The sequence below is a fragment of the Hemitrygon akajei genome, chromosome 13 (genome assembly GCF_048418815.1).
Source record: "Hemitrygon akajei chromosome 13, sHemAka1.3, whole genome shotgun sequence".
Taxonomy (NCBI): Eukaryota; Metazoa; Chordata; class Chondrichthyes; order Myliobatiformes; family Dasyatidae; genus Hemitrygon; species Hemitrygon akajei.
In genome coordinates, this window is record NC_133136.1 from 16,925,102 (window position 1) to 16,938,569 (window position 13,468).

The following is a 13,468-nucleotide window of genomic DNA, read 5'->3' on the forward strand; positions in this document are numbered from 1 at the left end:
CTGAGAGGTACCTTTCAAACACATTGGGAATCATTATTCAACTGGACTTGAAAAATTATACTGACTGCACATTCCTCTTTGAAAGTCACATAGAGATGAGCAATTAAAAGATATGCTCCATGTAACCACTAAGTTAACGACGGATGAATGATAAATGTTAGGTTACTGCAGATTTAATATTGTAAATATGTTACATAGAAGGCTCTACAATGGGTAGTCAAAACTGCTCAACGTGTCTCAGGCACCGGACTACCCGCCATCAAGGACATATATACAGAAAAGTAACATCATAAAGGATCCCATCCACCCTGCTCATGAACTGCTTGTCTCAGTCCCATCAGGGAGGGAGCGATGCCAAGACTACCGGACTCAAAGACATTTACTTTCCCCAAGCAACAACACCTCCACCCACTAACTAACCCCCACCACCAATACTTTATCGTTTACTGTCAGAGTCACCTAATGTTCAGACACTCCTGTACATAACGTCACTTTATGGACACACAATGTATACAAGCCATCTTATCTATTCACATAGAAAATAGGTGCAGGAGTAGGCCATTTGGCCCTTTGAGCCAGCACCGCCATTCAGTATGATCATGGCTGATCATCCAACTCAGAACCCTGTACCTGCATTCTCTCCATACCCCTGATCCCTTTAGCCACAAGGGCCATATCTAACTTCCTCTTAAATATAGCCAATTTACATAGCCAATAATTTCACATTTATTGTGTAATTTTATTATTGTATTCTTTGCTTTTTTCGCGCTGCATCAAATCCAGAGTAACAATTTCAGTTGTCTGTTACACTTGTGCAGTGGAAATGACATCAAACGATCTTGAATTTATCTTCAGCTGGTGCGTGCAAAGTAAACCACTGGCTACCACCCTTCCATCCGATACAACTCACCTCCAATTCCCATGTCAAATTCAGCATTGACTCAGCAGATGGACTGAATGCAACTTTTTTCCCCTGCCTTTCAGTTTCATCCCTGGAGACTGCCGCAGGGAACTAACGCACCCAACCCTTGAATCAGGCACAAAGGGCGGTAAAGGAAGATAGCGAGGAACTTCTTCACTCAGAGGACAGTAAGAGTGTGGGAAAAGCTGCCAGCGGAAGGAGTGGATGCAGGTTTGCTACCTACATTTAAAAGAAATTTGGGCATGTACAGAATTGTGCCGAAGTCTTAGGCACACATATATAGCTTGAGTGCCGAAGACTTTTCACAGTACAGTGTTGGCCAACATGGTGCAGAGAGCGAGTTTGTAAATCCAGCAGGAGCAAAAGATTTTGGGAATGGCAAGGGTGGAGCACCGCCGGAGGGGTGTGGGATAGGCAGCAGAGGAGAGCTGGGAGCTGGGAGGGATGGCACAGATGCAGACATACCCAGCCCTGAGACACCAGGCAAGGTCATTTGATTCTTAACAATTGTTTATTAATCATTATAGAATGCCTCTCTGGTGCTTCCCACCCCCTTCACTCTCTCTTCCCCTTTTTCCAACTATGATTCCCCTCTCCGTGCCCCCTACCCACTCTCAGTCCACAAAAGAGACCCATATCAGAATCAGGTTTATCATCACTCACATATGTGATGATTCTTTTTGGCACCAGAGTACAGTGCAATACATAAAATTACTACAATACTACAAAATGTGCCTAAGGCTTTTGCACAGTACTGTACATGGCTGGGAGGGTGTGAAGGGCCATGGTCCAGGGTCAGGTCAATGGAAAATAGGCAGAATAATAGTTCAGTGTGGACTAGATGGGCCAAAGGGTCGTTTCTATTCTGCAGTGGTCTATGGTTCTACATATCTCACTCATAAGTTTATGTTTTAAATTAAATTTCTATTCTTTAACACTTTATATTAAGATTTTTTTCAAGTCAGAACAGTCCTTAAACGCCTCTAGTTACCAGGGACATTTAATTACTGTTCAAGTGCTCTTGACGATAACTAGCTGTCAAAAAGCATTCAGAACATTCCGGAGGCATGACCTGATGACTGGGTGCCCAAGGCCAAGTTTCCGTTTACATGCAGTCCCACGACGTGGGATGGCTCTCACATATGGAAGGTCAGATTGGCCTGATCTCTCTCTCTCTCTATATATATATATATAGAGCAGGTTAACATGGGCAAGTGTCCACTACTGGCAGTGAACCTGGGCAGTGGTTTGAATCCAGGATAACCAGACACTGCCCTGCTTTAAAAACTGAATCTGTAAGTACAGCTTTAAGACAAGCAAACTGTAACTCATCGGTCTCTAATATTTCAACAAAATCTGTTAACATGACAGGAAGTTCAAGGAACAACCAGCAAGAAACCAAAAACAAATAAAAAGGCACGGCTGCATTCTATGGGTGTGGAAGCAGGAGGAAAAAGGAAAGGGATGTCAAAATTAGTTTTGTTTATACATTTCGTCAGTATTACTGAACTTATAAAACGCTAAACTCTTTTTAAACTAAAATATCCGAAAAGATGTTTTCATCAATAAGATATGATTCTACTATTCATGTCCTCAGTTTGCACAACTCATCTTCTTTTGCACATAGGTTGTCAGCTTTTTAGTTTTCCATAAATTCTACTGCACTGCTTAATTTTCCTGTAAATGCCTGCAAAAAAATCTCCAGCTCATCTACAGCGACATATACCTCGATAATAAATTTACTTTGACCTTGAGATTCAGATTTCCTGGTATTAATTAAAATTATGAAGCCTAATTGTTTGAAACTTAATCAAGGTTGCTGTATCCAGGAACTTCATGAGAAAAGCTGCACCACACAGTCACCTTGGCACAATTAAAACGCAGTGGTGTCTTCCTCCATCCTTTCCAGTCCCAATGAAGGGTCTCAGCCCAAAAAGGCAACTCTTTTTGATGTTGCCTACCCTGCGAGTTCCTCCAGCAGGTTGAGTGAGTGTGTGTGTTGCTCAACATTTCAAGCGTCTGCATTAACTCTTGTTTATGAAAAAGCACTATATTAACCATGATGTAAGGCCAATTTACTGACACATTATGCTTCCAGCTATACTTACCCTAAGGTACATGACTACCCTTTGTAAACTTGCTGTATTTACTAACTCAAATTAAATTGCCAGGGAAGAACTGCTTCTCTGCTTCAATCATATTAAGCAAAGCGTATCCATAAGCAACCACATGTACTAGAACATAGAAAATAACCTGTTCAGCACAGGAACATGTCCTTTGGCCAAAAATGCTGAGCCAAACTAAATAAACTTGTAATTAAATACCTAACTAAACTAATCCTTACTGCCTACACAATGCCCATTCTCTGCACAGCGACGTGCTTACCAAAGACCCTCACATTCCAGGCACTCATCAATGTGTAAAAACTCTTGCCTCTCACATCTCCTTTGAACTTTCCCCCACTCACCCTCAATGCATGCCCTCTAGTATTAAACATTTCAACCATACGAAAAACATACCAGTTGTCTATTCTATCTGTGCCTTTCTAATCTTATAAACCTTCCCTCAACCTCTGCTGCACCAAAGAAAGCAACTGAGGTTTGTCCGACCTCTTCCTTAGCACATGCCCACTCATCTGGGCAGTATCCTCTTCTGCACCTCTCTAAAGCCTCTACATCCTTCCTATAATGGGTCAATCAGAAATGAATGCAACAGTCTGGAAGTGGCCTAACTACAGCTTTATGAATCTGCAACATAACCTCAAGACTTTTGAACTCAGTGCCTTGACTGATAAAGGCAAGCATGCTATGTGCTTTCTTCCTCGCTACCTATGCCACGTGCTAGTGCGTACAGAAATAGGAAGATCATACAGTTTAAGACGTGGCTAAGGAGCTGATGCAGGAAGGTGGACTCAGATCTTTGGATCATTGGGCTCTCTACCAGGGAAGGTGGCACCTGTACAGAAGGGATGCTTTTCATGTGAACTGCAGGGGGAACTAATACCTAGAGGAAAGCTTTGCTAGTGCTGCAAGGGGTGGGATTTGGAGTTGCGGGTGATGGGAACCAGAGCACCACAGCAGATAGTGGAGAAGGATATTGTAAAGCCAAAACAAAAAGTCAGGAATCAAAAGGTCGAGCATGGAGGGACTAATGTTCTGAGGTGCATACATTTCAATACAAGGAGTACTGTAGGAAAGGCGGATGAGCTTAGGGTATGGATCAGCACATGGAATTATGATATTATAGCCATTATTGAGAGTTGGTTGTATTGGAGTATAAATTTTGGTGTGTAACCAAAACTATGTAGTCAGTTTTGAAACTTGCTATTTGCTATGCATGTAGGAGAACGAAATCCTAAAAATGTAGAAGACAATGGTGTGTTAATGAGAGGTAGCTAAGAGATGTAGATTAGAACATGATTAAGTCAATGGGTAGAAACAATAGTGGCAGGATGTACGTGTGATACGCAACTATAGACCGACTGCATATGCTAATGCAACTGGACCAGGAGATTGCTATAAAAAATGCTGTGTCTGGGGGTCGGTGGGCAATCAGCGACTAGCTCATGACTGTCTCAGCTTTGATTTGCAAATTAAAGTTTAATACTTCTTGAAGAATCTTCTGCGTCTCCTGGACAGTTGCAAGAAGGGCAGGACTGGCAGCTCAGTGTACAAGATTCCATTGTTTTAGACTTGATAGAATGGGGGAGAATGAGGGAGATTGGGGGGGGCATTACTATTCAGGGAAAATATCACAGCATTGCTCAGTCAGGGCAGACCGGAGAGCTCGTCTCCTGAGGCATTATGAGCGAAACTGAGAAATAAAAAAGGTATGGTCACATTAATGGGATTATATTGTAGACCACTCAACAGTCCGCAGGATTTAGAGGAGTAAATCTGTAGAAAGATGGCAAGAAACAAATTGTAAGGTTGTGATGGTAAGCGATTTTAACTTTCCACATATTTACTGTAAAAAGGCTGGATGGGAAAAAGTTTGTCAAATGTGTTCAGGTAAGTTTCCTTAATCAGTACATAGAGGTCCCAACTAGACAGAGTGTGATACCATCTTCCATTAGGAAATGAGATAGGGCAGGTGACAGAAGTTTGTGGAGAGGAACACTGCATCTATGATTATAATGTCATTAGTTTTAAGGTAATTATGAAAAAAAATAGATCTGGTCCAAGGGTTGAAATTCTAAATTAGAGAAAGGCCAATTATGAATGTATCAGAAAGCATCTGGCAAGTATGGAATGGGACAGGTTGTTTTCTGACAAAGCTGTACTTGATAAATGGGAGGCCTCTAAAATTGATATTTTGAGAACACAGGAGTTTGCACGGTACTGTCAGAATAAAAGACAAGGATTAGAGGTGTAGGCAACCTTGGTTTTGAGAGGTAATGAGGTCCTGGTTAAGAAGGTGGTGGTGCATAGCAGGTATCGGCAGGCTGGAACAAATGAGGTACTTCAGGAGTATAAGATGCAATAGAGGGTGCAGAGGAGATTTACAAGATGTTTCCTGGATTGGAGAGCGTCCCTTATGAGAATAGGTTGAGTGAACTTGTGTGAAGGTGGTAGAGGCGGATACAATACGGTCTTTTAACAGACTCTTAGGTGGGTACATGGAGCTCAGAAAAAGAGGGCTATGCGCAAGGGAAATTCTAGGCAGCTTCTAGAGTTGGTTACATGGTCGGCACAACATTGTGGGCCAAAGGGCCTGTATGTGCTGTAGATTTCTATGTTTCTAAGAAATGGAAGAGAACACTTAAGGAGGGTATCAGGAGGACCATTGAGGATAGGACTTACACGGTGAGTGACAGGGCACTGGGAAGTATGGTAGAGCAGAGGGATCTGGGAATATGGATACATTATTCCTTGAAAATGACATCAAAGGCAGATTGGTACAACATCCTTCATAAATCAATGTATTGCGTACAAGGATCAAGATGCTATGTTGAAAATTGTGTAAGATGTTGGCAAAAACCTAATGGACATATAACTAAGATTGAAAGAGTGCAGATAAAATTTACAGGGATGTTGCCGGGACTTGAGGACCCGAGTTACAGGGAAAGGTTGAATAGGTTAGAACTTTATTTCCTAGAAGATAGAAGATTGAGGGGAGATTTGACAGAGTTTAAAAATTATGAAGGGAGTGGATAGAGTAAATGCAAGTAGGGTTTTTCCACTGAGGTTGGATGGAACTACAAATAGAGGTCATGGATTAAGGGTGAAAGGTGAAATGTTCATGAGGGGGAGCTTCTTCACTCAGAGGGTTGTGAGAGTGTGGAACGAGCTGCCAGCGGAAGTGTTGGATACGTAGTCAATTTCAACATTTAAGAGAAACATTGATAGGTACAGGGTCGATTTCAACAGTTAAGGGAAACTTTGATAGGTACCTGGATGGGAGGGGAGTGGAGGGGTATGGTCCAGGTGTAGGTCGATAGGAGTAGGCAGATTAATAGTGTGGCACAGACTCGATGGGCTGAAGGACCTATTTCTGTGCTGTAGTGTTCTATGATTATTTACCAACCTATCAACTTGTAAAGCCACTTTGAAGAAGCTATGGACGTGGACCCCAAGATCCCTCTTGCCATTAACTGTGCGTATTTTTCCTTTACATTTGATCTCCCAAAGTGTAACAATTCATATTTGGCCAGATTAAACTCCATCTACCATTTCCCTACCCATATATTTATCCTTCACTAATCTTCTACATTATCCACAACATAAATCTTTGTATTGTTTGTGATCTTACCAACAAACCCATCTACATTTCACAAACGACAGAGGTCCCAGTATGCGACCCTGTGGAACACCACTTGTAACAGACCTCCACACAGAACAAGTCCACTACCCTGTCTTCGACGGGCAAGCCAATTTAAATGGCCGATTTACCCATGAGTCTTAATGTTCTGGATAAGCCTCCCATGAAGGATCATGCCAAACACCTCACTAAAATCCATGTAGTCAACATCCACAGTTCTGCCTTCGATCACCTCCTTCACGACTGTAGGACACGACTTGCCCTGCACAAAGCCATGCTGACTGTATCCAAGACAATTAGTACGAAGGATCAAGTGAGGCCAGTTAAAACAAAAGCAGTTTTATAATGCTAGTGTACTAGTGAAAAGAAAGCTGAACGACTAACCAAATATCTTTGATATAATTTGATAATTAAGCTTTTGATGACATTACGTTGCTCCTTGGGTAATGAAATTTAAAGCTAATGTCAGGCTTTACTACTGAGCTGGTACTGCTTTTTGGCCATTTAGATGAAACGCTATACAAACAGCATTCATGCACAAAGCTTCTTTCACTACAATACAAGTACTCTTTCAAATCTGCACATTTTGGAAAATACAGGAAAACTGTTCTCAAGATAGACGGCCCTTCTTCTAACGCTAAAAAGTTTAAATATTAAGTTTAATGCATTCTGTGCAGACTAACGTCACCTGGAAATTTTTCAGAAGTTTATTTCACACATGGTACCGTTTCACTGAACCAGACAAGGACAAACTGTTCAAGGTCATTTTCACAGCTGGTTAATTTTTCTAAAATTGATAAGGGGGTGGGAGGTAGAAGAGCACTGTGCATGGTCAATTGGCATGAAGTTGAATTACTAATTAAGACAAGACACAAACATGTGCTGAAAGTCTGTTCAACACACACAAAATGCTGGAGGAACTCACCAGGCCAGGCAGCATCAATGGAAAAAAGTACAGTCGATGTTTCAGGCCAAAACCCCTCAGCAGGACTGGAGAAAAAAGCTGAGTAGATTTTAAAATGAGCGGAGGGAAGAGAGAACCACCAGCTGAAGTTTGAATACAGTGACTAGTTCCCCCACTCCCAAAGAAACTTTAAAATCAATTAAGGGTGTGCTTGCAAACACCATAGATGGATCTTACCTCAAAAAAATCATCCTGGAGATAGAAAAGCTTTAATGCACACGGAAAGATTACAAGTAGAAAGAGCAGATGATTGCTATATTTGCACTCAACCCCATACTGCCATTCCATATAGCGGTGGGCCTCTACCTCAAGTATACATTGCTACCTGATCTTTATGTTCTTCCACTCTGTTAAGATAGCCACCGTGTGGTGTAGTGACATCAGCACTCACTTCGAGGTGAGTGGTCCTGTATTTGAACCCGATCGGCTCCGTGCACGCTTTCCATCCATGCTGGGTCGAGCTCGCAACTCGGCCTTGTTAAAAAAAGCCAAACACTACGGAAACGGCAAAAATGCCACCTGACACGCCACAAGGCGCGAAAAGGTATAACTTGGTTTGGATGCAAAATTCTCTCAATTTCAACTTTTCATATTTATGAAGACTGAGCATCCATGCTGTATTTTTAATTACCAATTAAGCTACGCGATACATCTTAGACTGTGGGAGGAAACTGGAGGACTCAGAGAAAACCCATGCATTCCACCAGAAGATCATTCAGAGGCTTCTTCCAGAACAGTGCCGGAATTGAACTCCACATTTCTCGGTGCCCCAAGCTGTAACGATGTTGTGCTATCATAGAACCGCATCAACATTGTCAGAATCAGGTTTATTATCACTGGCATGTGTCGTGAAATCTGTTAACTTAGCAGCAGCAGTTCAATGCAATACATAATATAGATCATAAAAAATAGAATAATAAATAAATCAACTGCAGTATATGTATACAGTATTGGAAGGATTAAAAATCATACAAAAAAACAGGAATTATATTAAAAAAGTGAAGCATGCTCACAGATTCAATGTCCATTTAGGAATCAGATGGCAGAGGGGAAGAAGCTGTTCCTGAATCGATGAATGTGTGCCTTCAGGCTTCTGTACCTCCTACCTGACGGTAACAATGAGAAAAGGGTATGCTCTGGGTGCTGGAGGTCCTTGAAAATGGACACTACCTTTCTGAGACACCTCTCCTTGAAGATGTCATGGATACTTTGTAGGCTAGTTCCCAACATGAAGCTGACTAAATTTACAACCCTCTGTAGCTACTTTCAGTCCTGTGCAGTAAACCCACCCCAACCCATACCAGACAGTGATGCAGCCTGTCAGAATGCTCTCCAGGGTACATCTACAGAAATTGTTGAGTGTATTTGTTGACATACCAAATCTCTTCAAACTCCTAATGAAGTACAGTTGCTGTATTGCCTTCTTTATAACTGCATTGATAAATTGGGACCAGATTAGATCCTCAGAGATCTTGACATCCAGGAACTTGAAACTGCTCACTCTCTCCACTTCTGTTCCCTCTACAAGGGCTGGTATGTGTTTCTTTGTCTTACCCTTCCAGAAGTCCACAATCCGCTCTTTTGTCTTACCGACATCAAGTGCAAGGTTGTTGCTGCGACACCATCCCACTAGTTGGCATATCTCACTCCCGGTCGCCCTCTCATCACCACCTGAGATTCTACGAACAATCAGCAAATTTATAGATGGTATTTATCTATGCCTAGCCACACAGTTATGGGTATAGAGAGAGCAGAGCAGTAGGCTAAGCACACACCTGAGTTGTGCCAGTGTTAATCGTCAGCAAGGAGGAGATATTATCACCAATCTGCTCCTTGCTGAAGATTAACACTGGCGCACCTCAGGTGTGTGCTTAGCCTACTGCTCAAATACCATCTGGATAAGAAGTTGAGGATCCAACTGCAGAGGGAGGATACAGAGGTCCAGGTTCTGTAACTTCTCAGTCAAGATTGTGGGAATGGCGGTGTTAAATGCAGAGCTATAGTCGATGAACAGCATTCTGACATAGGTGTTTGTGTTGTCCAGGTGATCGAAGGCCGTGTGAACAGCCATTGTGATTATGTCTGCCATTGACCTATTACGGCGATAGGCAAATTGCAAGGGGTCCAGGTCCTTGCTGAGGCAAGAGTTCAGTCTAGTTATGACCAATTTCTCAAAGCATTTCATCACTATAGATGTGCGTTAATGACAATAGTCATTAAGGCAGCTCACATTATTCTTCTTAGGCACTGGTATAATTGTTGCCTTTTTAAAGCAAGTGGGAGCTTCCGCCCATAGCAGTGAGAGATTAAAAATTACGTATTGCTGCCAAAACATACTGGAGTACAAGTCTGACAAAGCTTAATCAAGTTATAACAATTTTTGGAAAAAACACCAGTTATACTAGAGCTAGAATCATAAAGCCATTGGAAAGTACAGCTCAGAAACAGGCCCTTTGGCCCATCTAGTCTGTGCCAGGCCATTTAAACTGCCTCCAGCAACCAGCACCTTGACCAACATCTAGATACCCCTGCCATCCATCTACCCATACCATCCAATCTCTCTTAAACATTGAAATCAAGCTCACATACACCACTTGTGGTGGCAGCTCATTCCACACTCTCACGGCCCTCAGTGAAGAAGTTTCCCCTCAGATTCCCCTTAAACTTATCACCTTTCACCCTTAACCCATGACCTCTAGTTGCAGTCCCATCCAACCTCAGTGGAAAAAAGCCTGCTTGCATTTACCCTAACTATACTCCTCATGATTTTATATAGCTGAATGGAAAAGAGATGCAAGTATTTTGTACAGCTGAAATTAACAGCAAAACTTTTTTCATAACTCATCAAGTATTTAACATTTCTTTGCAGCTGATGCTAAAACTGAAACATCAACAAACCCTTTAGGACGACATCAAATATGTTCCAGTAATTATTGAATCACTTAGTACTACAACACACAAAGAGGCCCTTCAGCCCATTTAGCCCAGTAATTGGAGAAACACTTTCCATTGCTTCCTTATTTTAAAAAAAAAACCAGCACATTTTTGAAAATAAAGAGTTGGGTTTATTCAAATGTCCAACTTAACCTTCAAAGTACTTCAAAACAAAATTTTTCTCAGATGCCCCAAAATGTAATACCATGACATGAAGAATAGAGACAAAACTATTTTTGTAAAACTATTTCAGCTGGACTAACTGGTATTCATTATTGCACAAAAATATCAAACACAAACTCCAATTCACGCATCCTTCTTCTTCAAAACACACAGGTCCTGAATGAATTGCCCTTTAGATATAGTCAAATAGTTTTAATGATGCTTTTCTTGGTTCAAACTCAAACAAAGTACAGAGAAACAAGTTTTGCATGAGCAGTTGTTTTACCCCATGTTCCTAAAGTTCACAAAGCTGAATGGAAAAAGACAGAAGAACTGAAATGACAATAAACATTACTAGTTAAATTAAACTCTCATAAATGCTTAAAAAAAAGCATTTTGCAAATTAACACCTAAATTAGGATCTGAAAGTAATACTATCCTTATCAGCCTTTGTTTCTCTTTCCCTTTGACCAATCTCTGAAATGATATGTCAAATGTAGTGCCATAAACACTGCTTCAAAATGCCTTTGATATTTTATTATTTTAACAAGGTGCCTGTGTCATCTTTCCTGATATTCAAATTATTCTGTGGTTTTGGATAAACCACAGAATAACCTTCACAATTCAAAGATTTGTACCAAAAGTTCTATAAATCAAAAAAAATTGTAAAACAGTTTTTTTTCCCTTCTTGATTTAAACACAATCGGGACAAACGACTGTAATAAAATGAGATTCACCAAATATTCAGCTGATGAAATAAAATCTTTGGCGAAGTGACCAAAACTGATGCTCAATTACTTTTTCTGAAACTTGGAATGAACACTAAAAGCTGTTTGTACAACTAGTGGATTAAACCCGTATCATTTGGAAAAGGAGTTTCGCCTGTAATAAGGCAACATAATTAGTGTGAGGAAATTTTTGAACTCCAGCGTTAAAGACTTTTGCTCAGCCGAAATGATTATGCGGATGATAACTCAAGTAAGCGGAGAACTTAAAAAAAAAACGAGTAAACAGCTAAGAATTTTAACTAAAACACTAACCACTAATGGCTGAAAATAATATATTCCCACTGCTCTTCAAACTCAATTGCAAAAACTCTTAATTGTTAGAACTCAAAACAGAAAATAAAACTTACAAATAAGACTTGGAAAGAAAGGCGCTCCTTCAAAAATGAACAAACCTTTATTTCCTCGCTAAAACGACTTTTAAGCGGTTTCTTGAATAGGGCAGAGGAGAGTTTCCTGCGTTGAACAGTTCACCCAGTATAGGTCAGACAGCCACTAGGTCAAACCTTTGGAATTCCGATTTCGGCATAAATTTTAAATACTTGACAAAAGAGCCTGCAGATGCTGGAATGGTGTTATTTCAAAGTAGTTTAACTGCAATATTTTAAACACAGAGTAGAAACGCCCTGTCCTGTAGTATTTGACAAACAATCTCTTCACTGCGTGCATGCATACCCAAGCCAAGTAAACCCAATCCCCACTCTGAGCTCGCTCTCTCCGTCTCTCACGAGAAACTTTTACAGCCGAGCCATAATTAGGGAAAAGTTTATTTTAAACCGGTCCACACACAAACACACAGAGTAGAAATCCCTGCAGCTTGGGCTATTGCTCTGGTTACCTTACGCTGTCTATGGATCACCCAGCCGGATTAACCACGTCTCGCTAGCGCAGACCGCTGTTCCACGAGCACTGGACATTCCTCCGTCTCCAACACAGCCACACAACCCCGGCAGAGAGAAACCAGACCCTCCACAACACCGGATGCACCGCCCCGCCGCGATCCCCGAACTCCATTGGTCACTCCTGCTGTCCATCCTAGCTGACCGCACGCTGAGAGAAGTCGCCGGAGTGCGGGCTAATAGAATGAATCCGCAAGTTACTCACAAGCATTGGTCTCATCTGCAGCTATCCAAACGAAGATATATTTATTCTAAACATTCACAAAGTGTGTATCCTTCTTTATTTCTCAAAATTGTTTTGAGCCCCCCCCCCAGCTAATTATATGGGCCCCTCCCTTGCATCTTCTGTTGTCCTCACTTGCCCATCACCTCGCCTCCTTCCCTTTCTCCAAGGGTCCACTCTCCTCTCCAAACAGGTTCTTCAGCCCTTTACCCTTTTTCACCTATACTTCTCACTTACCTGCCCCCTCAATTGGCTTCACCTATCACCTGGCATTGGAAATGAGATGCTATCGCAACATCTTGGCATCTCATACTTGGACCACATCACAAACGGGCAGGTCTGCAGCACTGGCCCCCATGAAGACCTTCTCACAACGGTGAAGAAAAGAAAGCAGAGATGGTACGTTCTCGTAACACGATCCAGTGGCCTTGCAAAGACCTTGGAGGGGAAGAGAAGGACAGGCAGACGAGGGAAAAGGTGGACGGACAACATTACAGAATAGACAGGGAAAATGTTTGCGGTGACCCAGGCTCTGGCACACAACCGTGACAGATGGAACAGACAGGTGCAAAGCTTGTCATGACTGCACCCCGACGACTTCACCAGGAGTCAAGGGCGCAAGGCAAGGCAATCACCTGCCAACTTGTGCCCCTTCACAAACAAGAGAAAATCTGCAGATGCTGGAAATCCGACCAACACACACACAATGCTGGAGGAACTCAGCTGGTCAGGCAGCATCAACAGAAAAATGTACAGCCGACATTTCAAGATGAGACCCTTTGGCAGGACAGGACGGTAGATAAGTTAGAGCAGGGGTTC

The 13,468-nt window shown here is 41.8% G+C and overlaps 1 protein-coding gene across 1 annotated transcript in view; it reads right to left on the reverse strand.

Moving 5' to 3' along the window:
* LOC140737666 (interleukin-11 receptor subunit alpha-like) overlaps positions 1–11,990 on the reverse strand; it is a 119,691-nt gene extending 107,701 nt beyond the window's left edge. Inside the window, exon 1 of the mRNA XM_073064195.1 lies at positions 11,923–11,990. The gene's annotated coding sequence lies outside the window, so the exon portion shown is untranslated. The remainder of the gene's footprint in view (positions 1–11,922) is intronic.
* Between the last annotated feature and the right edge of the window lie 1,478 nt (positions 11,991–13,468).